Source organism: Ovis aries, chromosome 3 (genome assembly GCF_016772045.2).
Source record: "Ovis aries strain OAR_USU_Benz2616 breed Rambouillet chromosome 3, ARS-UI_Ramb_v3.0, whole genome shotgun sequence".
Taxonomy (NCBI): Eukaryota; Metazoa; Chordata; class Mammalia; order Artiodactyla; family Bovidae; genus Ovis; species Ovis aries.
Genome location: NC_056056.1, coordinates 16,279,963 through 16,305,556, shown reverse-complemented (window position 1 = coordinate 16,305,556; position 25,594 = coordinate 16,279,963).

Here is a 25,594-nt window from a genome sequence, read left to right as displayed (position 1 = left end):
CTTAGGAAGCATCACTACAAACAAAGCTAGTGGAGGTGATGGAATTCCAGTTGAGCTATTTCAAATCCTGGAAGATGATGCTGTGAAAGTGCTGCACTCAACATGCTGGCAAGTTTGGAAAACTCAGCAGTGGCCAGAGGACTGGAAAAGCTCAGTTTTCATTCCAATCCCAAAGAAAGGCAATGCCAAAGAATGTTCAAACTACTGCACAATTGCACTCATTTTACAAGCTAGCAATGTAGTGCGCAAAATTCTCCAAGCCAGGCTTCAACAGTATGTGAACCGTGAACTTTCAGATGTTCAAGCTGGATTTTAAAAAGGCAGAGGAACCAGAAATCAAATTGCCAACATCTGTTGGATCATTGAAAAAGCAAGAGAATCTCAGAAAAACACCGACTTCTGCTTTATTGCCTATGCCAAAGACTTTGACTGTGTAGCTCCCCACAAACTGTGGAAAATTCTGAAAGAGATGGGAAAACCAGACCACCTGACCTGCCTCTTGAGAAATCTGTATGCAGATCAGAAAGCAACAGTTAGGATTGAACATGGGAAAACAGACTGGTTCCAAACAGGGAAAGGAGTACATTAAGGCTGTATATTGTCACCCTGCTTATTTATCTTATATGCAGAGTACATCATGAGAAATGCTGGGCGGGAAGAAGCACAAGCTGGAATCAAGATTGCCAGGAGAAATATCAATAACCTCAGATATGCAGATGACACTACCCTTATGGAAGAAAGTAAAGAAGAACTAAAGAGCTTCTTGATGAAGGTGAAAGAGGAGAGTGAAAAAGTTGTCTTAAAACTCAACATTCAGAAAACTAAGATCATGGCATCCGGTCCCATCACTTCATGGCAAATAGATGGGGAAACAGTGGAAACAGTGACAGACGTTATTTGTTTGGGCTCTCAGATCACTGCAGTTGGTGACTGCAGCCATGAAATTAAAAGATACTTGCTTCTTGGAAGGAAAGTTATGACCAACCTAGACAGCATATTAAATAGCAGAAACATTACTTTTCTAACAAAGGTCTGTCTAGTCAAAGCTCTGGTTTTTCTAGTAGTCACATGTGGATGTGCGAGTTGGATTGTAAGGAAAGCTGAGGGTTGAAGAATTGACTCTTTTGAACTATGGGGTTGGAGAAGACTCTTTAGAGTCCCTTGGACTGCAAGGAGATCCAACCATTCCATCCTAAAGGAAATCAGTCCTGAATATTCATTGGAAAGACTGATGCTGAAGTTGAAACTCCAATGCTTTGGCCACCTGATGTGAAGAACTGACTCATTGGAAAAGACCCTGATGCTGGGAAAGAAGGAAGGTGGGAGGAGAAGGGGACGACAGAGGATGAGATGGTTGGATGGCATCACCAACTCAATGGACATGAGTTTGGGTAAACTCTGGGGGTTGGTGATGGACAGGGAGGCCTGGAGTGCTGCTGTTCATGGGGTCACAGAGTCAGACATGACTGAGTGACTGAACTGAAACTCATTGTGGGGAACATCAAACTAAATGGCTTACAAATTTCCTTCTTTCTCTATGGTTCTGTGATATTGAGGTATTTAATACATCATCAAGCTTTTGCCTGCCTTCAAAATATATTCATTTACTAAATCAGGTTATAGCCTCTCATACCTGAAATTCAGTTAAAGAACCTTACCACTAAAGGCTGTTAAACAAGGTTCTATATCAACAACAGAGAGTGAAATAAAACAGCAAGGTCAGTTTATAGCTCAACATAAATTGAAATGTCAGATTTGTTGGCTGGATTGGCTAGTTAAATACTTAAGCTCCAAGGGAATAGATCCATTAGAAATTGGAAGGAAAAGCCTAGTCACCTGAGACCTGTCATGAGGGGTGGAGGATGAGGAGGTGGTTGGAGGGAGTTGGCACAAGAGACCCTCCAGGTGGGCAGAGAACCGCAAGCTCCTGCAGGGCACACTGAGAGGCAGAAGGAGGAACAGGGCAGGAAGGACAGCCGACTTCCAGCCTCCTTGACGGTTTTGCTTGGGGCCAGCTTTGTGCGTGTGTAAATCATTCAGATAATTGCTGTAATTCTGTGCTTAGCTTGGCTGCTAAGACCCTTGGTTCATAAATATTCATAAGGTCTATCCACACTCCACTATTACTTAGATTTTCCTAGACAGCTTTCCTGCTGAGGGTGCCAGCACGTTTGTACTGTGGATGCGGACAGTGATCACTTCTTGTCTGGGTGGAAATTTCCCTGTACTCACCCATCCAGGTGATGGTAAGAAAAGGGATGCTTGTATAATCTGGCTCTGCTTCTCAGTAGCTTTTGATCTAATACACTGATTCTTTAATTCATTGTTTACTGAGTTATGTGCCAGGCACCTTGCTGGGTGCTGGGGTTCAAGCCCAGAAGAAAGGTGAGTACCAACTTCAAAATGGATGCATGTCCTGACCGCCAGGATAGACTTCTTAAGAAACAGTCACAGAATAATGATAGTTGCTATCGACTCTGACTATTCATTGGGAAGACTAATGCTGAAGCTCCAATACTTTGGCCACCTGAAGCAACTCATTGGAAAAGACCCTGATGCTGGGGAAGATTGAGGGCAAGAGAAGGGGGCAATAGAAGATGAGATGGTTGGATGGCATCATTGTCTCAATGAACATGAGTTTGAGTAAACTCCAGGAGACAGTGAAGGACAGAGAAGCCTGGCATGCTGTGATTCATGGAGTTGCAAAGAGTCAGACACTGACTCAGCCACTAAACAACACAAAAGACACTGAGCTCAGAGTGCTCTGGATAGAGCAAATACACAAAGTCACAACTGTGAGTGAGCAAAATCAGAATGAGGAAGGAATTGCTTCTCACAGGACTCAAATACCTGAACTGAGTCTTAAAATGACATCACATAACCAGTATATGCTCATTGCAGAAAACAAATGTAATAAGGTGAGAAAAAGTCACTTGAAAATTTTTACCTAATTTGTCATATGTACTTGAAGACTTTTCTCTGTATTTTACTTTTATTGAAACATAGTTGACTTACAATATTTTGTTTTTTTCAGATATACAGTACAGCGATTCAGTTATATATATACGTATATATATATATATATATTCAGTTATATATGTTCTTTTTCAGATTCTTTTCCCTTATAGAGTATTTAAAAATATTGAGTAAATTTCCCTATGCTAAAGAGTATGTCTTTGTTGTTTATCTATTTTATTTATAGTAGTGTGTATATGTTAATCCCAAATTCCTTATTTATCCTGCACCATGTATTTCATTTTAAGAACAATACAACAAATCATGAAATACAAACAGTTTTATAATCTAGATTTTTTTCAGCTGAAGAAATATTTATACTAAATCTTGAAGAATGAGTTAGATCCCAGGTAGATGAGATCAAAGAAGGTGGTTTAAGCTGAGAAAGCACCAAGGATTCCACAGAGGTGGGAGCCTCGTAGGGCTTGGGTCTGAATGAAGCCTTAGCTAAGGTCTCTAGCTAACAAGGGTCCTAGAGGGGAGGTGGGATGGACAGTATGTGCTATGCATTCCTGTCTGGGGTTGGTGTTTCATCCTGAAGGCAAGGGAAGTTACTGAAGAGTGGTAAACAGAAAAACAACAATTTGGAAAATCGTTTGAAGGATGGCTGGAAACAGAGACAGCGGTGGAAGGCTTGGAATGGAGTCTATGGCAGGGACTATAGAACCTGGCCACAACCAGGCTGGACTGGAGCCAATCTTACACAGAGACCAAGTGTGTGTTCATTTTATGGTCCTGGCATGTGGATTTTCTATGTATGGCTTCTCCACCTTTGTCAACTGATGAAAACTTAAAAGTCTTAGCACCTCACAAAACAGCACAGAGATTCATTTCATTTTGTGCTTGAATTCTAGGACTAGAAGGCAAATCAATTAAAAATTGCTTATCCATCCAAGCCACAACTCCAATTATTCTTAAAGGACCATCTTGACCACGGGACTTCATTTTTGTTGGGGCACAGTGATCTTTTACATTGCTCGGAGAATTGCATTCCATTAAAAGTATATTTAAAGTAACCCAGTAAATCATGTAGTTACAGCAGAATTGGTTGCTAGAGACAATTTATAAATAAGTATATGGGAATGTACTTTTCAGTTCAGTTCAGTTCAGTTCAGTTGCTCAGTCGTGTCTGACTCTTTGCAACCCCATGGACCACAGCACACCAGGCCTCCCTGTCCACCACCAACTCCCAAAGTATACTCAAACTCATCTTCACTGAGTTGGTGATGCCATCGAACCATCTTATCCTTTGTCGTCCCCTTCTCCTGCCTTCAATCTTTCCCAATATCAGGGTCTTTTCCAATGAGTCAGCCCTTCACATCAGGTGGCCAAAGTATTGGAGTTTCAGTTTCAATATCAGTCCTTCCAATGAACACTCAGGACTGATCTCCTTTAGGATGGGATGGTTGAATCTGCTTGCAGTCCAACGGACCCTCTAGAGTCTTCTCTAACACCACAGTTCAAAAGCATCAATTCTTCTGTGCTCAGCTTTCTTTACAGTCCAACTCTCACATCCATACATGACTACTGGAAAACTGTCTAGATTTGACTAGACAGACCTTTGTTGGCAAAGTAATGTATTTGCTTTTTAATATGCTGTCTAGGTTGGTCATAACTTTCCTTCCGATGAGTAAGCGTCTTTTAATTTCATGGCTGCAATCACCATCTACTGTGATCTTCGAGCCCCCAAAAATAAAATCAGCCACTGTTTCCCATGTTTCCCCATTTATTTGCCATGAAGCGATGGGACCAGATGCCATGATCTTAGTTTTCTGAATTTTGAGCTTTAAGCCAGCGTTTGCACTCTCCTCTTTCACTTTCATCAAGAGGCTCTTTAGTTCTTCTTCGCTTTCTGCCATAAAGGTGGTGTCATCTGCATATCTGAGGATATTGGTATTTCTCCTGGCAATCTTGATTCCAGCTTGTGCTTCTTCCAGCCCTGTGTTTCTCATGATGCACTCTGCATATAAGTTAAATAAGTAGGGTGACAATATACAGCCTTTTCCTATATACTCCTTTTTCCTATTTGGAACCAGTCTGTTGTTCCATGTCCAGTTCTAACTGTTACTTCCTGACCTGCATACAGGTTTCTCAAGAGGCAGGTGAGGTGGTCTGGTATTCCTATCTCTTTCAGAATTTCCCACAGTTTATTGTGATCCACACAGTCAAAGGCTTTGGCATACTCAATAAAGTAGAATGGATGTTTTTCTAGAATTTTCTTGCTTTTTTGATGATCCAATGGATGTTGGCAATTTGATCTCTGGTTCCTCTGCCTTTTCTAAAACCAGCTTGAACATTTGAAAGTTCACAGTTCACATACTGCTGAAGCTTGGCGTGGAGAATTTTAAGCATTACTTTACTAGCATGTGAAATGAGTGCAATTGTGTGGTAGTTTGAACATTCTTTGGCATTGCCTTTCTTTGGGATTGGAATGAAAACTGACCTTTTCCAATCCTATGACCACTTTGCATTACAATAAACTTGTATAGAAAAACATAGCACTCTTGGGGTTAACTCTGGGACCCGAGTTGTTGTAGGGGAGAGCTCAGATCATTTCTGCATTATTTTACACACTCTCTAGTATTTGATAAAGAATATGTATAAGTTTGTAATGAAATAATATATTCAAATCTTCTTTTCCTTTTTAACCAGAAAAGATGCATTTTGACTTGAAAGAAATGAAGAAAGTAAAATATATGGGATATCATATCTGATTGGATATGGCAGGGAGATACAGGGCAGGAGCATGTGGTGATTCTTTGGTTTCTTTTCCCATGGTGGCACCATTCATGGTAGGGAATATGGACACAGCACACTTAAAATGTCTTAAGACACTTGAGTTCAAGACACTAAGACATTGTAGAGTCTCTTCATTTGTATTCCAGAGGAAAAACTATGCTGAGAATTTTAAGTTAAAAATAATCTGACCATAGATAGTCATTGCCATCCTGGGGAGGGAAACCATTGTTCAAAGAATAAGAAGGAGAAAGAAGAGCAGATCTAGAATTGAGCCTTTGGGGACCCTGAGATTTAATGGGAAAATAAATTAATTTACTGGCCAAAAGGAAAAAAAAAGTAAGCTCAGAGCAAGGGATCACAATTCAGATGAGGGAGTGCTTCTGGAAGGATGGATAATTCCTTAAGTTGAATCTTGGGATGTGCCCTCCTCTGCGGAAGGCAGCATTCACCTCCTTGTACAGGAGCTGAGTAGACATGTAAATGCAGACCCTACTTTTAGAGAAAAACAACTGGAGAGGCTGAAAGCTCAAGCTCCACTTGCAAAGAGAGCAGGAGAGTTGGTCCAGAGTCTCTAAGTAGTTTTTGTCTTGGTCTGGGTTTGGGTTACACACACACATGCACACAGTACTTTGGATGAAATGCAAAAGGTGCTTCTTTAAAACTGTTGAAAATATCTAGATACAATTCCAGGCTCTGCAAACATCTTCAGGTCAGACTGTGACACAGAAACAGAGAGCCATCCCCTCATTTGACCTCAGATCATCTTCTAGCTCTTCCATCTCAGCCAAGTCAGCCTGGCAGTGGAGATCCTCAGTGAAAGGAGAACTTGTTCTCCGTGAAGCACCGTTATCAAACAGGAGTGGTAATTCCCAACGCAAGCTGCTCTAGTTCCCACAAGACTGGGTCACGTCCATGCGCAACAAAGGAATAAAGAAGAAATTGCGATGATCAACACATAGAACCCAATGGACAAACCAGAGCAGAGGAGTTGGGGAATTGTTACGTGCCATTTAGGTATAAAAGGAACACATACATGAGAGATACCCCTCACCTAGAAAAAAATAGGTCAAGAGTGCTATGGACTTGCTTGTACTCCTGCATAAAAATTTTGGGAAAATGGTAGATGAAACTAAAAGACTTATGCTAATAATTTTTGAACAAAATCTACTCATAAAGATGATCACACCGTCCAAGACACTGCACCATTCATTTGTAACATTTATTAATACACCTGCCATTCTTTCTAAAAAAAGATAGATGGTATGTGAAAGACCTTAAGACTCCAAATTTTCGCTACACAGATAAACAACTACAACAGCTCATGAAAGCTTAATGCTATAAATTAATAGCATTAATTATAAACCTGGATTTCATGCTATAAATCAAGGTTGTCAAACTTGAGCCTCTAGGTCAAGTTGACCCATTATCTCTTTTTTAAATTTAATTTTATTATTATTATTATTTTACTTTACAATATTGCATTGGTGTTGCCATACATCAACATCAATCCGCCGTGGGTGTACACGTGTTCCCAATCCTGAACCCCCTTCCACCTCCCTCCCCATACCATCCCTCTGGGTCATCCCAGTGCACCAACCCCAAGCATCCTGTATCCTGCATCAAACCTAGACTGGCCATTATCTCTTTTTGTAAATAAAGTTCTATTGAGATAAAGATACCCTTATTAGTTTATGTAGTGTCTATGACTACTTTCAAGCTACAAAATTGAATAGCTGTGATATTGACTATCTGAAGGACCTAAGCTACTCCATTTTGTTAACAAAAAAACTCCATTTTGTAAGGATCCAGGAAAAGAGCCTTTAAAAATCCAAGAGCCTTTGGAAATCCCCTGACCTCACCCCACCACCCTCGAGCCAATCAGACCCCAGACCAAAATCTCCTGACTTAACGTAGTCTATCTAGGTAATGGGAACCAATCAGAACCCAGGGCCAGCCTGGGAAAATAAGAACCAATCAAAAACCAAAACCTAACACTTCCACAGAAGGTAACCAATTAGATGTCTCCCAACCCAGAAACTCCCATTTTTCAAATTTCTCGCGTGGAGAATACCCTATATAAGCAATGTAACCCAGAACTCGTGGCTCCTCCCTATAGCCGCTACGTCGGTATCGGGTGGGAGCCCCAGCCCGAGCTTGGTAATAAAAACTCTCTTGCTTTTGCATCGGATATCGGCTCCCTGGTGGTCATTGGGAGATTTCGCAACTTGGGCATAACATACCTAGTCTCAGAGCCTTAAAAAATTCACTCTCTGGCCCTTGATGGATTTCTTTATTGTATAGATAAAAATCATCTCCCTTTAATTCGCCTGATAGTTGTTTTAACAAATTAGCAGACACACCTTGGTAGAAAGACCAGGCTCACCACCTATATTCCAGAAGCAGCTGCCTCCCCAGGCTTTGCATATACTCATTTTCACACTCAAACCATATTTATGGCACATATTTTGCCTGTGTGTTGAGAAATGTATTCTAGTTTGCACTGCACACCACCCCCATTCAGCTCGCTGACGAAGCATGAATATCCACCCTCTTATTCCCATTACAGCCAAGGTGAATGCCGATGGCTCTTTGGGAAACCTCTTAGTACAATACAACTGCCCCAGTCCTTAATCGATTTCATGCAGCGAGCTTTTCCAAGGCCCATTTCCCTCACTGTGAATGGACTTCCCCACTGGGCATCGAATTTCACAGAATGACCATATGAGAGAAGTGAGTCGGTTGAAAAAAAACAGTGCTTGTTAAAAATGCAGATTTCTGGGACCCACCCCAGATCTGTTAAACCTTTTAGAGGGAATCAGAAAATCTGACTGGGAGCCCCCAAGCCTCATGATTCTGATATAGACCTCTAATCCATATTTTGAAAAAACACTGATCCCTAGAATTGTTTTCAGACATAATGCTTTGCAACTCTGTGAACGCTTGGCTTGCTTTACATTCCATTTCTCAAATCATTCTGTATGCTTCTATTTCCCTCTCTTTCGAAGCTGGAGATTATTCAAGCCATGTGAGATTCAGTATTGAAAAGATTTATACCAGTTGAAATTTGTGTTATTATATTTGTTTCATGCATTTAATTCCTGTTGAGACTTTAAGTACTGGCAGCTGGACCCCTATTCCAGGTGCTATGCCTCACAAATTGTTGACATCTTTTCTCTCTGTTAGATACCAGAGCCCAGCTGTACCAGAAGTAACAAACCTACCACCTACGTTACTCTCTCATTTGCCTGGGTGACCACCACTGAAGATATGAAAGCACAAATTTGGGGGTGGGGGGGTGGTTGCTATCCTAGACTGCATGCAAGCCGTCTTTGTAGCTTGGCTAACTGAAGTATACGAATACCAGTTTCTTCTAGAATAAACAGATTTAGGTTTTGAGAATTATTTCCTGGCAGAGAAAGGAGGCAACACAAAAGCTTAATGATTCATAAAAAAGTTCTTCCAGGAAAGCATTGGGGTTTTATATAAGCATGGATACCCAACTCCCATGTAGTTTTGCTAACAGGGTATTTAAAGCCCACTTCAATGACTACTTATCCCAGAAAATGTTCTATAATATCTGTCCTACCTACTTGTCAAAAATTAAAATTCCATTGCTTTAGTACCTCTAACATTAATGTAGACAATATTGATTAACTGTACTTTAGTATCAGAGTCGACAGAGAGAGCTTTCAGAAATTAAGATATAATCCTTGCTTTCCAGGAGCTTATGGGTACAAACAAGCACTTAAAGAGTGAAGAAATGATTATACTGTGTTCAGAGGATAGGAACATATATTTCAGTCTTCCTACAGGATTGAAAACCAGAGGTGAGGAAGCACCTGTGTCTTGGTATTTTTTGTCTCTACCATTTCGCTTGTCATCTTCCTCGGTCAAGAAGAAGTGCACAGCACACAGTCTTGAGTGGATTCTAATTTATCTTTTCCTTTTAATGGATCACAGTCATAACATCTAAGTTATCCTGTTAGAAAATTAGCTGTTTGGGGTAAGTCTTGTTCATGGTATTCAGGGTTGGAAAGTGTGATTTGCCACCTTGGAACTCAGGCTCAGCTCCAGGTAAACAAAGGAAGGCATTTTGGCTGGTTCCCTCCATCACAGAGATGTTCTCAGCTGTAACACTACCCATGAGGGACACTTGTATACTGGAATATTCTACTCTCCTGGGTGTTTCCTTCTGTCTCTAATTTCCCCTGCAATAATCACTTATTCTTTGACTAGATTTTCCAAAACTCTTGGTGAATAAGGGAATTTAACAGATTGATGATAGGAAAATCTAATGAAAAGTGTATGGTGTTCTCATATTACAGATTTGTATTTTGACAAGGACTTTAGGAAACAAAAGGTCTTTAGCAAACAAACAAAATAAATAAAATTAAAAGGACAAATTTTTGGAAAATAAGAAAGGCTTTTTTAGAAGTTAGGTTTTTAATGGCCACTTTTACACCAATCTGCCTTGTTTTTACTTGAGACTGGAGTATTTTCAAATCTGGTTTTAAATGTAAAAGTCAGAATTTTAAAAATTAAGTTTTTCTTTAAAAAATTTCCGTAGCTTTTTAATCCTGAGGACCTTACTTATCCACTGTATGCTGTCGTATCCTCTAATTTAAAAAAGGTAGTCTTGAAAGAGTCTAAATCTAACTTTTATAATTCAGATCATTTTTTTAATATTCTGTTGTGTTTTATAGTAAGATTTCTCAGAAATGAATTTTGTTTCACATACCCAATTTTGAAAATGTACTAAGTATCACACATTACATGATTTATGCAAACAAAAATATATAGTAAAATTATACTATGTAATAGATCCATTAAAAGGTATTTATCCTTCCCTCCTCTACATCCTTACGTGATGCTATGGCATGCATTCAAGTTTAGGACTGGAAAAGCCTTACTGAATTTCAGATGGCATCAAATTTTTATAAGTGAACAGCCCCATATTCTTAGACATGAAGAGGTTTCCCAAGGAAGTCCTGGGGTAGACTCTAGGTCTCCTGATTCGTAATCCAATTTTCCAGTTCCAGGAGGGCAAAAAAACATAAAGTACTCAGAGTCAGGACTGAGCAAGGAGATGGCCCAGGGCAAAGTATAAAGGCCAGTGTGGGGAATGGACTTCTAGATGCCAGATGTGAGCTGGCATTTATTAGCTTCATCACTTTAGTTAATGACTGACCTCCTCCATCTCAATTTCTTTCTCTGCAAAGGTAGAGAATACATGCACAGCTGCTCTGGACACCACTGCAGTGTTGTGCAGGTGAGAACCAACCCTATCACAACCCTTATTATTTTATGTATACCGCTTTAATTAGTAGCTGCTGGACCCAGTGGATATGGTTGTGCATCCTCTCTGAGCAGGCGAAGCTCTCAGCAGACATCAACCCCAGCCGTGTTCACACATACTTTTTGGGAGTAATGGTGGCAAGAGATTATCAATCTCATTTTACAGATGGAGAAACCAGAGCTGTGCCTTTCCTCCTGACTGTGCTGACTCAGCGGCTTGTTAATGCCTGAGTCAATGCCTCCCACTTTAAATCACTGACAGAGAGCGAGCCTATGAGCCCCGAACTGATCACGCCATTTCTTTAAACCACTGTGGAACTGTGTGTGCCTGGAAGTTCTGAAGACATGACTCTTAATTCAATATGCAATGAGAAATTTATGTTCTTCTCCATGGGTGGATGCTCAGTCACTTTAATCATGTCTGACTCTTTGTGACCCCATGGACTGTAGCCCACCAGGCTCCTCTGTCCATGGGATTTTCTAGGCAAGGATACTGGAGTGGGTGGCCCTGCCCTCCTCGAGGGGATCTTCCCAAGCCAGGGATTGAACCCAGGTTTCCGGCATGGCAGGTGGATTCTCTACTGCTGAGCCACAAGGGACACCCTTATATTCTTCTACCATATATCAAGTCAAAACTAATTTTTGGAGGAATGATACCTCGTATCCTGGTAAAGACACAGGATCCTGATTAAATAAAAATGCAATAGACTAGGGAATAAGAACAACATATTTTTTAAATAGTAAGGTAGTTGGTTCAGAGAGGAAGAGTCTAATCAAGGGCAAGTTCATCTTTACCCAGGTGCAGTCAAACCAAATGTTGTGTGGATGTAAATATATGTAAACTTGCATTCATCAGAAAGCAAGAGGTTTATTTTACTGCCTTTGCTCTGGTCCTGGTATGTCTATCTGGATTCTCTTCATGAACACCATGAGGAAGGCAGAGCATCCTGCTCATTTGATAAGAGAGAGAGTGGGGGAGCGGGGCTCTCAGGGGCTTTCTGCATGGCCGAGAGCCCCCTGAATGTCAGAGCAGGGCACTCGGCACTCCCGGCCTCCCTGCTTTTGGTTTTCCTGTGGATTCTGCCGCTCAAACTCCAGTCTCCTCCCCAGTCAGGAATCAGAAGGGCTTCTGAGCATTCCTGACACCTCACGGCACTTTATAGGATGCTTCCATGCCGGTAGCCTCATGGGGCTCACGTGTCCGTTGGATTTCCCACCCCAAGTGCTTGTAGCAAGTTAGAGTGATGGGGATGGTGTCTCACCTTTTCAAACTGCATTTGGAACACTTAGCCATCAAGATTTGAATGAGTTGCAGAGGTTTCAGCTAGTCCCTGATTGGGGTGCTTTCTGCCTCATAAATCTTCAGCCTTGCTTTCAATAAAACCTCGGCGCTGCCCTCCAGAGGGGATGCCCACATGAGCCATTCGAGGGGCTGAATAATCACAGGCTCATTAGTGCAGGTGGTCTCCCCCCATTAGCCTATGAGAGGGCCACTGGGGTTGAATGTCTGTATAGCACAGCTGGTCTGGAATGTACCCGTGGCTTAATTTCAGTTGTCCTCGTCTCTCCCATTTACACTGACCCCCGCTACCCAGATGGGAATGCCACCCCAAAGAGAACATGAGCACAAACATTATCTGGATCCCAGCTATTGGTAATATTTCTATTAGATAGATGCCCTGTGTTCTATCTTCATTTCTATTTCCGTATTTTCCAAGGAATAATCAGTTTGAGACTCGTCAACACAATAAAACTCAAAGAGACAGCCAGAGGCAGATTCAATTCTGGGGAAATAGAGAAAAGACCGATTATCATGAAAACCCTCAATTTGCATTTTGCTCCGCTTGTAAGTCATAATACCAGGAAGCTAATGCAATCCCCTGAAAGAAGCTTTTTATATCTAATGACAAGGCTATGTGCCTCCAGGGTGGTGAGATTATATATTTTTCATCACTCATCTGAGATGGTCCCTCTTCTCTGCTCTGCACTCTCCCGGGGAGGGGAGAACTGTTTCCAGGGAAGCAGCCCAGGGATGCTGTCTGCCCAGCAGAGAGGTCTCTGAGAGGTGGCTTCTGATATTTCCTGGCAGGAGATGTGCCTGGCTGAGTCTCGAGGCTACAGGCTCAGGTGATGGAGAGTGCCTGGGGAGTGCCCTAGCCTGGTGTCCCAGGCTGCAGGGGCAGCCTCCTCCCTGGGAGCTGGGATGCAGGGTTGCCTATTTAGCATGTGTGCTCCATACGTTTCCAGCTTGCTCTTTCATCATCTTGATATTAAAAATAGATTCTGAGGAGTGTGCCTGAATTGGTGGTGGCTGTTCCACATTGCTCTCCCTGATACGAAGACCCTCACATCACCCCTGTATCCAGTTGCCCCAAACAGCCCAGCAAGCAGGCAGGGACGGTGCGGTTCTAGACTCAGGCAGACAACTAACAGCTGCATGGTTAATTGCGGCTTTATCCCTCTTCCCCTTCTCCCTTGAAAATCTCAGCTTTAGAAATCAAAGATAAGAAATTCTTTGGAGTAATTAGAGACTGCTGAGCGCTTATGGTAATAATGAAGGGGAACATTCCGACTGATTTACAGCAGGAAAAGGCAGCGAGGGAAGCGATGCAGGTTGAAAAAAATAATAATTAAAATCAGCTTTGCCACTATCTTGACTGAGCTGCCAGTCAGCCTGAGAGAGAAAAGAAATGCTAATGAAATATTAATATGCTGCCTTGGATTTTATGTAACAGCCTTTGTTCCTAGGTACCGTTCTTACTCGTCAGTCAAAAGGGTTAGGGGTGAAGGATGCAGGAACTGTGGGGAGAGGGGGACCCCAGCACCTTGGTGCTTGGCCTCAGAAGGACTTGCTGGAGCCTCTGGACAAACAAGATGGTGCATCTTTCCTGGACACCAGGGGCTCAGCCTCACCAGCTGAGACACCTTAGCGGGGGGCAAAGCCTCTTTCTTTTCTTATCCTTTTTCTCCCTAGCTGACAGACACTAGCTGTCAGCAATCGTCATGACACAATCAGAGCGGGTTTTATAATATCTGTAAGTGGTTTCCACGTCTGCAGATGCCAGCCATTCTCACCAGCTCAGGGAGGCTCTGTCTCACAGGTTGTCTTCAGAGGAGACGGAGCTGCACATGCTTTCTGATTCATCTGATCAGTCACTCAGGGCTGGGGTGCAAAATAGATGATATGGCTTGGAAAAGCTCTGGGTGTGTGCATGCTTGTGTGAGCTGTGTGTGCACATGTGCCTGTGTGTATGTGCCCTGTGAAAGCTGAGTGTGTGCACCTGTGTGTATGTGTGTGCCATGTGAGCTCCATGTGTGTGCATGGATGCTCATTTGTCTGTGTGTGCACTGAGAATTATGTGTGCAGTGTTTGAATTATGTTTGAGCACATGTGTGCATACGTGTGAGCTGTGTGTGTGAGCACATGTAGGGGTGGCATGTGTGAGCTGCGCATGTGTGTGTGTACACTGTGAGCTGAGTCTGTGCACCTGTGTGCATGTGTGTGCCATGTGAGCTCTGTGTGTGCACGTTTGCCTGTATGCATACTGTGAGTTGTGTGTGCAGTATCTGAGCTGTGTAATGAGTGCACGTGTGTGTGTACATGTGCGCTGTGTGTGAGGGGACATTTGTGTGTGTGCATGTGTGTCTGTTAGCTGTATACACACATGTGTATGTGTGTGCACACTATGTGAGCTGAGTGTGTGAACCAGTGTTTACGTGTGTCCTGTGTGAGCACTGTGTGTGTGTATGCATGCATATTTGTCTATGTGTGCACTGTGAATTGTGTGTGCAGTACTTGAGCTGTGTGTGAGTGCATGTACGTGTGGACATGTGAGCTGTGTGTGTGAGGGCACAGGTGTCTGTGTGCACGTGTGTGAACCACATGTGCTTGTGGTCATTTGTGCATGTTTGGTACCACTTACATGTTGAAAGGTTTCCAGGCAGCCAGCATCATACTGTACATGGAATGGTTTCGGGATCTGGGTAAGTTTCCGAGAACTCCAGAGTAATCATCCCAGTGAACACGGAAGAGACGGATCAAGGCAGGAATGGAGACAGTGGCCCAGAGTCACCCACAGGAGCCAGGAGCACAGCACTCACACAGTGTCATGCAGCTTCATTGGCATGGATTCCACGAAGGTCTGGAGTCTCAGGCTCAGTAGATTGATGGGGAGGCGGCGCGGGGGAAGGGACCAAGTAAGGAAAGCCAGGGCCAGGAAGGAGTCAGACAAGAGGGAGCAAGGAGGCGGGCAGAGGCTTAGGGAGGAACAGTCCGGGTCGGGTTGAGTCCTGACGCCGCCGTGCGCTCACTGCGCGACTCTAGGCCAGAAATATAAACCCTGTGACCTCATTTCCTGTAACTAAGAAATGAAAAAAGGCTGGGGTCTCCAAGGTCCTGCTTGGGTCTGTGATGTGAAGAGAAGGCATTAAGGAAGGGATGTGGGATAAGAATTATGCTCCTTTCTGTCTGGGGTATGGCTTCTGGCTTTTTGTAAGATAGCTGACTTTTCTTTCAAGATTCAGTTATAGTTCGGTTGAACACATTTATTCCTTTTATAAAGAAAAGTAAGATGGAGTAGCAGCGATTGCATTTTTTTTTTTTCAGAGATCTATGCATAAGGAATTTACATTGTGTTGGATTATCTCAAAGTCCCTAAGGGCTAGGTATTATCATCTCTCAGAGACACAGAAAACAAGAAAGACCCCAGTTTCCGAATAAAGAGAGCAGAAGGCTGGGTCCCCACCCAGGAGTGTGGCTCCGAAGCCTGTTTCCTTTCTTCCACTTTGGGGCCATGATCGTGTGGTCGGTTATGCAACCCATCATCTGTGCTGTGTGTTTTTGTTCAGTCCTAAAATCAGCTCCACGAAGGGATGGAGATTGGAACCTCCCTAAGTAGCCCACTGCGTGGGCTGGAAACACCAGGCCCTTTCACCCAACTCCTCAGTTCCCTGGCCGGCAGACAATTCTGTGTCTGGCTCCTTTTGTAGTGCGTGGTCAGTCGTGTCCAACTCTTTGCAACCCCATGGATTGCAGCCCACTAAGCTCATCTGTCTATGACATTTCCTAGGCAAGAATACTGCAGTGGGTTGCCATTTCCCACTCCAGGGGATCTTCTCAACTCAAGGATCAAACCCACAGCCCTTGAGTCTCCTGCCTTGACAGGTGGATTCTTTACCAACTGCGCAACCCAGGAAGCCCTCAGTTCACTGGATGGTAGACACTTCTGTACTTGGCTCCATTTAGGTGAGGACAAAACGTGGGAGAGCCGGGCCTGTACACCTGACATGCAGGTTGTGGCTCCAGTTCTAAAGAGAAGAGGCTGCCTGACTGAGCGAATCCCACACTCCCTGGTGGCTGTGCCTGAAATAGAAGAATATGGCATCCTTGTGGATGACTGTCATGAGGGTTAATTAGAAGTGATATCATAGAACACTCAGCATAGGGCCTTGCTAATCAGAATAAAATAGCAGCTGACGTTTATTGAGCTTGTACAATATGTCAGACCTTGCACCTGCCTTGGGGGACCCAGTTCTTACACTCTGGAAGGCAGTGCTCAGGATTCACAGAGCCTGGTCTAAGTACTTGGCCATATCTGTGCCATCTCGAATTCCACCCATGTCACTGGTGCCCATCACTAAATCTGCAGCCTTGAAATTTCTGATCCTGAAGCTCAATTAGCAAAAAAAAAAAAAAAAAAAGCTTTTATTCCTAATACATAAATGTATTTATTCTTTCTTTTTAAAGTATTTTAGATTTTACTTTTTAATATTTTCGTAGTACCACACAGCATGTGAGATCTTAGTTCTCTCCATGTATAAACCCTGTTGCAGTGGAAGCATGGAGTCTCAAGCACTGCATCACCACTGCCCCTCATTCTTCCTTTTCTACATATAGCTTGCCAAGATCTATGCATGAACAGGACAGCTCAGTTTATTAACACGTTCAGTTCAGTTCAGTTGCTTAGTCGTGTGCGACTCTTTGCAACCCCATAAATTGCAGCACGCTAGGCCTCCCTGTCCATCAACAACTCCCGGAGTTCACTCAGACTCACGTCCATCGAGTCAGTGATGCCATCCAGCCATCTCATCCTCTGTCGTCCCCTTCTTCTCCTGCCCTCAATCCCTCCCAGCATCAAAGTCTTTTCCAATGAGTCAACTCTTCTCATGAGGTGGCCAGAGTACTGGAGTTTTAGCTTTAGCATCATTCCTTCCAAAGAAATCCCAGGGTTGATCTCCTTCAGAATGGACTGGTTGGATCTCCTTGCAGTCCAAGGGACTCTCAAGAGTCTTCTCCAACACCACAGTTCAAAAGCATCAATTCTTTGGCATTCAGCTTTCTTCACAGTCCAACTCTCACATCCATACATGACCACAGGAAAAACCATAGCCTTGACTAGATGGACCTTTGTTGGCAAAGTAATATCTCTGCTTTTGAATATACTATCTAGGTTGGTCATAACTTTTCTTCCAAGGAGTAAGCGTCTTTTAATTTCCTGGCTGCAGTCACCATCTGCAGTGATTTTGGAACCCAAAAAAATAAAGTCTGACACTGTTTCCATTGTTTCCCCATCTATTTCCCATGAAGTGAAAGGACCAGATGCCATGATCTTCGTTTTCTGAATATTGAGCTTTAAACCAACTTTTTCACTCTCCTCTTTCACTTTCCTCAAGAGGCTTTTTAGTTCCTCTTCACTTTCTGCCATGAGGATAGTGTCATCTGCATATCTGAGGTTACTGATATTTCTCCTGGCAATCTTGACTCCAGCTTGTGTTTCTTCCAGCCCAGCGTTTCTCATGATGTACTCTGCATAGAAGTTAAATGAGCAGGGTGGCAATATACAGCCTTGACGTACTCCTTTTCCTATTTGGAACCAGTCTGTTGTTCCATGTCCAGTTCTAACTGTTACTTCCTGACCTGCATATAGGTTTCTCAAGAGGGAAGTCAGGTGGTCTGGTATTCCCATCTCTTTCAGAATTTTCCATAGTTTATTGTGATCCACACAGTCAAAGGCTTTGGCATAGTCAATAAGGCAGAAATAGATGTTTTTCTGGAACTCTCTTGCTTTTTTGATGATCCAGCGGATGTTGGCAATTTGATCTCTGGTTCCTCTGCGTTTTCTAAAACCAGCTTGAACATCTGGAAGTTCACGGTTCACGTATTGCTGAAGTCTGGCTTGTTAGAGGAAAGCAAATATGCATAGAAATCCTATTATTTTTTTCCAACAGTATGGTTGGGGATCCTTTGCCTTTTATTTTGAAATCCACTTGTTTAGTTAGTGAGGAAACCTACCTGACCACACAGCATGTGTATCTCAACCTGACATTATCATTTTCCGTCCATCTTCATCTTTTAATGTGATATAAAATGTCGGTTCTTCATGTTAAATGGCTATAAAATAAGTAAGCATAAATGCTGATTTAAAAAAATGAATACAAAGAGGTTTAAAAAGTAATAACTCTTAGCTCCCCTTCAAAAATCAATTGTTACTAGGCTGACACTTATCGAGGGATTTAAGCTAAACATAGAATGAGTGCTTGATTACATGTTAAGTCGCTTCAGTTGTGTCCAATTCTCTGCCACCCTATGAACTGCAGACCATCAGGCTCCTCTGTCCATGGGCTTATCCAGGCAAGAATACTGGAGTAGGTTGCTGTGACCTCCTCCAGGGAATCTTTCTGACCCTGGGATTGAACCTGCATCTCTTACGTCTAACCTGCCTAGAGCAAATATTTGGTTCATGACTACAATATTCTATGTACTGTGCTGAATTGTTCTCAGCTGTTCATTTAATTCTCACAATAGCTGTTGATGGTTGTTTAGGAGTTCGCTGTGGTTTTGGTGTTCTCCTGAGCAGAGGTGAGCTCAAGGCCCTTCTACTCCTCCATCTTGTCTCCTTCCTAATTCTCACAACAACTGCGTGTAGTAGGGTCTGCTATTCTGTGAGGTAGGTGTAACGAGCCCCACTTTACAGATGAGCAAACTGAGGTAGAGAGAGATTCAGATATGTTCACTACACAGTTAAGCATGGATGAGGGACAAATAGTTTGGGACAGAAAATGCTGACTGTGTCAAAGGCATGGATCAATGACAAATGTTCTCCCTAAATTCTGCAAAGAGAATGAACACTTTGTCCACAATTTCTGCAAGCATTCTGAGTTACAATAGGTGTCATAAACTTAGCTATATGGCTTTGGTGATAACGCAGACGAGGAAGCAATGTCTGTTGGTTGTCGGGTCAACATGGCGGCCATCTGACCACTCAGTGTTTTAGCCAAGCATGTAGCGAGGCAAAGCTAATAGCACTTCTTTTTCGTTTTAGTTTCATGGATACTTAACTTTTTACATTTTATGCCTCAAGGATAGCAAAAATCCTCTTCACATCCCAGAGAAGGCCATTTAAAATCCTGACTGGACACCTAATGAATAATTACCTCTTCAGTACTATCATGTGGCCAGCAACCAGGACAAGCGCAGAATTCAAGGAAAAATACTCAATCATGGGGGTACCACCTTAAACTCATTATCTCCTGGAGGAGAAAAATGTTTAAAACATGTTAATAATTAGAGAGCAAGTCCTTAATCACACTTTAAAATCAGCGCATGGAGGGGAATCACCGCAGGATCCGCATCCACGTGGCCCTTCCCTGGTCTCTGCTGAGCACAGACGAGATGGTCCTGCTTGGGTGTGAGCCACAGACCGTGGGACCCTCACCTCTGCCCTGATTCCTTGTTAAGCTGGGAGACTCCGCTCACATCGTCCAGCCCCCGTGTTCTGTCTCTAAATTGAAATGATGGGCATGCTGACCTTGCAGGGACCTTGTAAGGACATAGAAGAAGAAATCCCAAAGCACGGGGGCCTGATAGACAAGCGTGTGTCTCTCTTTTTCCCTGGGCTCGGCCGATCACCTCAGGGATGACAGAGCCAGGGCTTGAAGGAGCTAAAGTCCCAGCAGGAGTTGTCTCTGCAGAATTTGTGGGACTTGAATGTGGAGGTAGGTGGAGGTGGGGCCTGGCCAGAGCCAGAATCTGAAGCAAAAGCCCCAGTGCTCTCAGAGCGAGTCCTGGTGGCTCATCGTGGGGTCCTCCTTCACAGCCTCACCCTGAAGTGTCCACCCAGGTCTCAAAAAGGCCCATCAGGGATGCCGCAGGACAATGATTGAACTGCCTCCAGCCTTTCCTGTAATGACCTCACTTAAAAAAATAAAAATAAAAATTGATACGTGCATTATTTGGGGTGACCTACTTAACTGAAGTTATCCTCAATGTCCTCATCTGGTTTCTATAGTACGAGCATCTCCTTGGCAGAGATGATACGAAGACAAAATGAGACAATGTAAGTGAACCATCTAGTGTTTTGCCTGCCACGCAGACACACGATATGTGTTGAAAGATAGGCTGGCATAGAATGGATCTGGGTGTCGACAAAAATGGGAAGGAATGATCTCAGGAAAACTAAAGGAACCACATGTGTACAGGGATGAGTGTTCTGCATCTGCCAGTTAACTTTGCAGTAATTTTCCCTTCCAAAGGATTGTGATATCTTGCAATTTTGTTGGAGAATTACAGAGGACTCCACTGTATGTTTCTTATGGCAAGAACAGTTCTAAAAATAAGAGTGCATTGCTATATTTCCTTAAAATCAAATCAAACCTGACTATGAAGGCATATCTCATCTGGCAGGTGGGGCAGCTGGTCTGCATTTTGGAGGGGGTTTCCTCTCTCTTGTAAAATCCAGTGAGACTCTAGCAAGCTTGCATGGCCCCCAGAATGTTGGTAGGCCTTATGTCTCACTCCGTTATGAGCACTGCTGATTTCCTCGTCGTCTTAGCTTGAATGGTGTCTTGAAGGCAGGGGGTTCTCCTGCTCTGATGGGTCAAAGTACAGGCATGCGCTGAATCTAGAAGACTGGAATATAGCTTCCCCAAGGGCTCACCTAGCATCCTCACGGAGGCCCCTCATCCCCCTACAGAGATATGAGGTGGGCATTATGGTTGTCCCCTCTATCTGTGAAAGAGTAAGTCTTAAGTGACAAGCAACCCACCCAGCCAAAGCTGTGAGGCCAAAGAGCCAGGAATTGAATGGAGCCAGATGGCGAGTCCAGGACTAGACCTTCACCCTGGGTGTGGGAGACACAGCCTCCATGGGAAGGAGCATAAGACAGAGTGGACATAATGAAAAGCAGACTTCTAGGCTTTAGGTCAATTCCTCTGCATCCTTTAATAGCAAAACCAAGAAGACTGTCTAGATCTTGAGTCTCCACTTGGGTTCAGCGTCAGAACAGCCAGAGGTTACATCCTGGCTGGACCACCTGCCAGCTTCAATGATGAAAAGAAACAGAATCCAACCAACCAATGAAACAAAGCAAGTAGTCCCAACATCAGCAAGAGCAAACAAGGGGAATGAAAGAAAACAGGAGAACCTTTGCAACAAACTGTTCTGAGCATGAATCTGTGCTTATATCTGAGCCATCTTCCCCTGCCCTACACCTGGATCTCCTTGCAGTGAAAGGAACTTATTCATGCTACCTTAGCTGATGGCATTGGTCAGGACGGCTACGTGGCATGTATGTTGCTCTGCGCAAGCTGTGAAGGGTGTACCCCACCTTGGGAGACACTCAAGGGCAGGGTATAGGTGGGAGAGTGAGGCCTTCCAGCTGCCCAGCTTATACCCTCTCAGCCCTGTCCTCACCATAAATGTATGAGAAAACCATGGGACCATTATTTGAGCCATCACATTTTGTGGGATGCTCTACTCCTCCCTAACTACCTCTCAGAATTGGACTAGACCTAGGAGGATGTGAAAGATGCTGATAGATGCTGGGAGCTATGCCTAATAGATTCTTGGTACCAGCATCTTGAGGCTTAGGTAAAGTGAGCTGTATAAGCCTTTGCAATGTGGAACCCATGCACAGGGTTTGTGGGTCTGATCAATGTCCCTGAGGCTTGTTTGGAGCAGGGAGAGATTTCTGGCTGCAGGGAGTGACCAGGGCAGGCCAGGGGACTCCAAAGCATCAAATGACATCCCCGCGATTCTGAGCTCACATGCGAAATTTTCTCATGCAAGTGACAAGGGAGGTCTGAGAAATAAAGTGGGAGGAAATCAACTCTCAGAATACATGACCCTACCCCCAGTCCCCAGAGGGTGACCTTTTAAACAAATTTACTGAAAACTTAAAAAAAAATACTACAAGATAAATGCTATATGATTATGATTTTAAAAGTTGGTAACTGCAGCAGAGAAACATGGAAAAATAAACCAGGCAACCAAGACAAAACAAGGTGGCGTCTGCTGGCGGTGACTCCAAGCAGGAATTTTTATGGTGTGGCAGGCAGGGAGGCATTTTCAAAGTCTGTTTACCTCTTCCCTTTCCTTATCCTGAGTTTGTTTGAGCCTGGCCTCATTTCTTTGAAAGACCCTGGGCCTAGGGGCCTGTACTAATTTCTATAGCTGCCCTACATATTTTTTTTTTTCCAACAGAACCATTGTCTGCTTTGAATACCAAACCAGACATAAACTTAAAAAAAAAAATCATTTTACGGATAATTGGAATGCAGTTTAGTGAATGTTAATACCCCGAAAGAGGAAATCAACCTTTCCCTATGTCTACATCTTTGGTTGGATTAATTTTCCACTATCTTTACTACCACTTTTGATAACCTAGAGAAATTCCGGATTTAAATAAACTAATTAAATGAGGGGCTTGGAGTCTCTGCAGACCAAAGGCAAGCCCACAACCTCTCAGAGCACTCTAAGAATCACAGGCAAGCTGTCAAGGCCCCTGCTGGCATTGTCACCAGAGTGTGGGAGCCTCCTGCAGAGGCCACTGAGATAGCAGCAAAAGGGACATGAGGCAGCGTTGGTCACACGGCAGAGGAATCCTCTGGGCTCTGAGTAGTAGTCAAGAAGTCCTCTCTAGTGATGGCAAAGGGCGAGAGATTCTTTGTCATCTTGTGTCCTCTGCAAGCTCTAAGCCAGGAGGCTCTGACAGGGTGAACCACATGTGCAGCCAAGGGCTGGCACCCAGAGAGCTCTCTGTGTCACCCCGCTTGGGGTCCCCGAGCAGCTGACCTGCCAACTGTTGGTGCCAGATTTGCTCAAGGGAAGGCAAGTGGATAAGGGCGTGCACTGCTCCCAGCTGGCAAACCAGCCACCCTGGGAGCTTCCTAAAACTCACAAGAGTGAGAAGGTGAGTCTTCCAGGCGCCTCTCAGCCACATCTGGGATGATTACAATAGATGATAATGATGAAGTCTGAACTCAGGGAGAATGGTTAAATGGGCTTCCAGAAAAGAACCTCATGTCAAGGAGGTGGGCGAGGGGACACTTTCTTTTCCATTTGTGCTATATTTGTATTAGTGATATCTAAGTGTGTGTGATTATACAGTGGAAGTGAGAAATAGATTTAAGGGTCTAGATCTGATAGATAGAGTGCTTGATGAACTATGGAATGAGGTTTGTGACATTGTACAGGAGACAGGGATCAAGACCATCCCCATGGAAAAGAAATGCAAAAAAGCAAAATGGCTGTCTGGGGAGGCCTTACAAATAGCTGTGAAAAGAAAAGAAGTGAAAAGCAAAGGAGAAAAGGTAAGATATAAGCATCTGAATGCAGAGTTCCAATGAATAGCAGGGAGAGGTAAGAAAGCTTTCTTCAGCAATCAATGCAAAGAAATAGAGGAAAAGAACAGAATGGTAAAGACTAGAGATCTATTCAGGAAAATTAGAGATACCAAGGGAACATTTCATGCAAAGATGGGCTTGATAAAGGACAGAAATGATATGGACCTAACAGAAGCAGAAGATATTAAGAAGAGGGGGCAAGAATACACAGAAGAACTGTACAAAAAAGATCATCATGACCCAGATAATCACGATGGTGTGATCACTGACCTAGAGCCAGACATCCTGGAATGTGAAGTCAAGTGGGCCTTAGAAAGCATCACTATGAACAAAGCTAGTGGAGGTGACGGAATTCCAGCTGAGCTATTTCAAATCCTGAAAGATGATGCTGTGAAAGTGCTGCACTCAATATGCCAGCAAATTTGGAAAACTCAGCAGTGGCCACAGGACTGGAAAAGGTCAGTTTTCATTCCAATCCCAAAGAAAGGCAATGCCAAAGGATGTTCAAACTACCGCACAATTGCACTCATCTCACATGCTAGTAAAGTAACGCTCAAAATTCTCCAAGCCAGGCTTCAGCAATACATGAACCGGGAACTTCCTGATGCTCAAGCTAGTTTTAGAAAAGGCAGAGGAACCAGAGATCAAATTGCCAACATCTGCTGGATCATTGAAAAACCAAGAGAGTTCCAGAAAAACATCTATTTCTGTTTTATTGACTATGCCAAAGCCTTTGACTGTGTGGATCACAATAAAGTGTGGAAAATTCTGAAAGAGATGGGAATACCAGACCATCTGACCTGCCTCTTGAGAAATCTGTATGCAGGTCAGGAAGCAACAGTTAGAACTGGACATGGAACAACAGACTGGTTCCAAATAGGAAAAGGAGTACATCAGGCTGTATGTTGTCACCCTGCTTATTTAACTTCTATGCAGAATACATCATGAAAAATGCTGGACTGGAAGAAACACAAGCTGGAATCAAGATTGCCAGGAGAAATATCAATAACCTCAGCTATGCAGATGACACTACCCTCATGGCAGAAAGTGAAGAGGAACTAAAAAGCCTCTTGATGAAAGTGAAAGTGCAGAGTGAAAAAATTGGCTTAAAGCTCAACATTCAGAAAATGAAGATTATGGCATCTGTCCCCAGCACTTCATGGGAAATAGATGGGGAAACAGTGGAAACAATGTCAGACTTTTTTTTCTTGGCCTCCAAAATCACTGGAGATGGTGACTACAGCCATGAAATTAGAAGACACTTACTCCTTGGAAGAAAAATTATGACCAACCTAGATAGCACATTCAAAAGCAGAGACATTACTTTGCCAACTAAGGTCCATCTAGTCAAGGCTATGGTTTTTCCTGTGGTCATGTATGGATGTGAGAATTGGACTGTGAAGAAGGCTGAGCGCCGAAGAATTGATGCTTTTGAACTGTGGTGTTGGAGAAGACGCTTGAGAGTCCCTTGGACTGCAAGGAGATCCAACCAGTCCATTCTAAAGGAGATCAACCCTGGGATTTCTTTGGAAGGAATGATGCTAAAGCTGAAACTCCAGTACTTTGGCCACCTCATGCGAAGAGTTGACTCATTGGAAAAGACTTTGATGCTGGGAGGGATTGTGGGCAGGAGGAGAAGGGGATGACAGAGGATGAGATGGCTGGATGGCATCACTGACTCGATGGACGTGAGTCTGAGTGAACTCCAGGAGTTGGTGATGGACAGGGAGGCCTGATGTGCTGCGATTCATGGAGTCGGACACGACTGAGCGACTGAACTGAACTGAACTGAACTGAAGTGTGTGTATGTGTGCACACGCATTAGTCACTCAGTTATGTCTAACTCTTTGCAATCCCATGGACTGTATGTAGCCCACCAGGCTCCTGTCTCCATGTAATTCTTGAGCAGGAATACTGGAGTGGG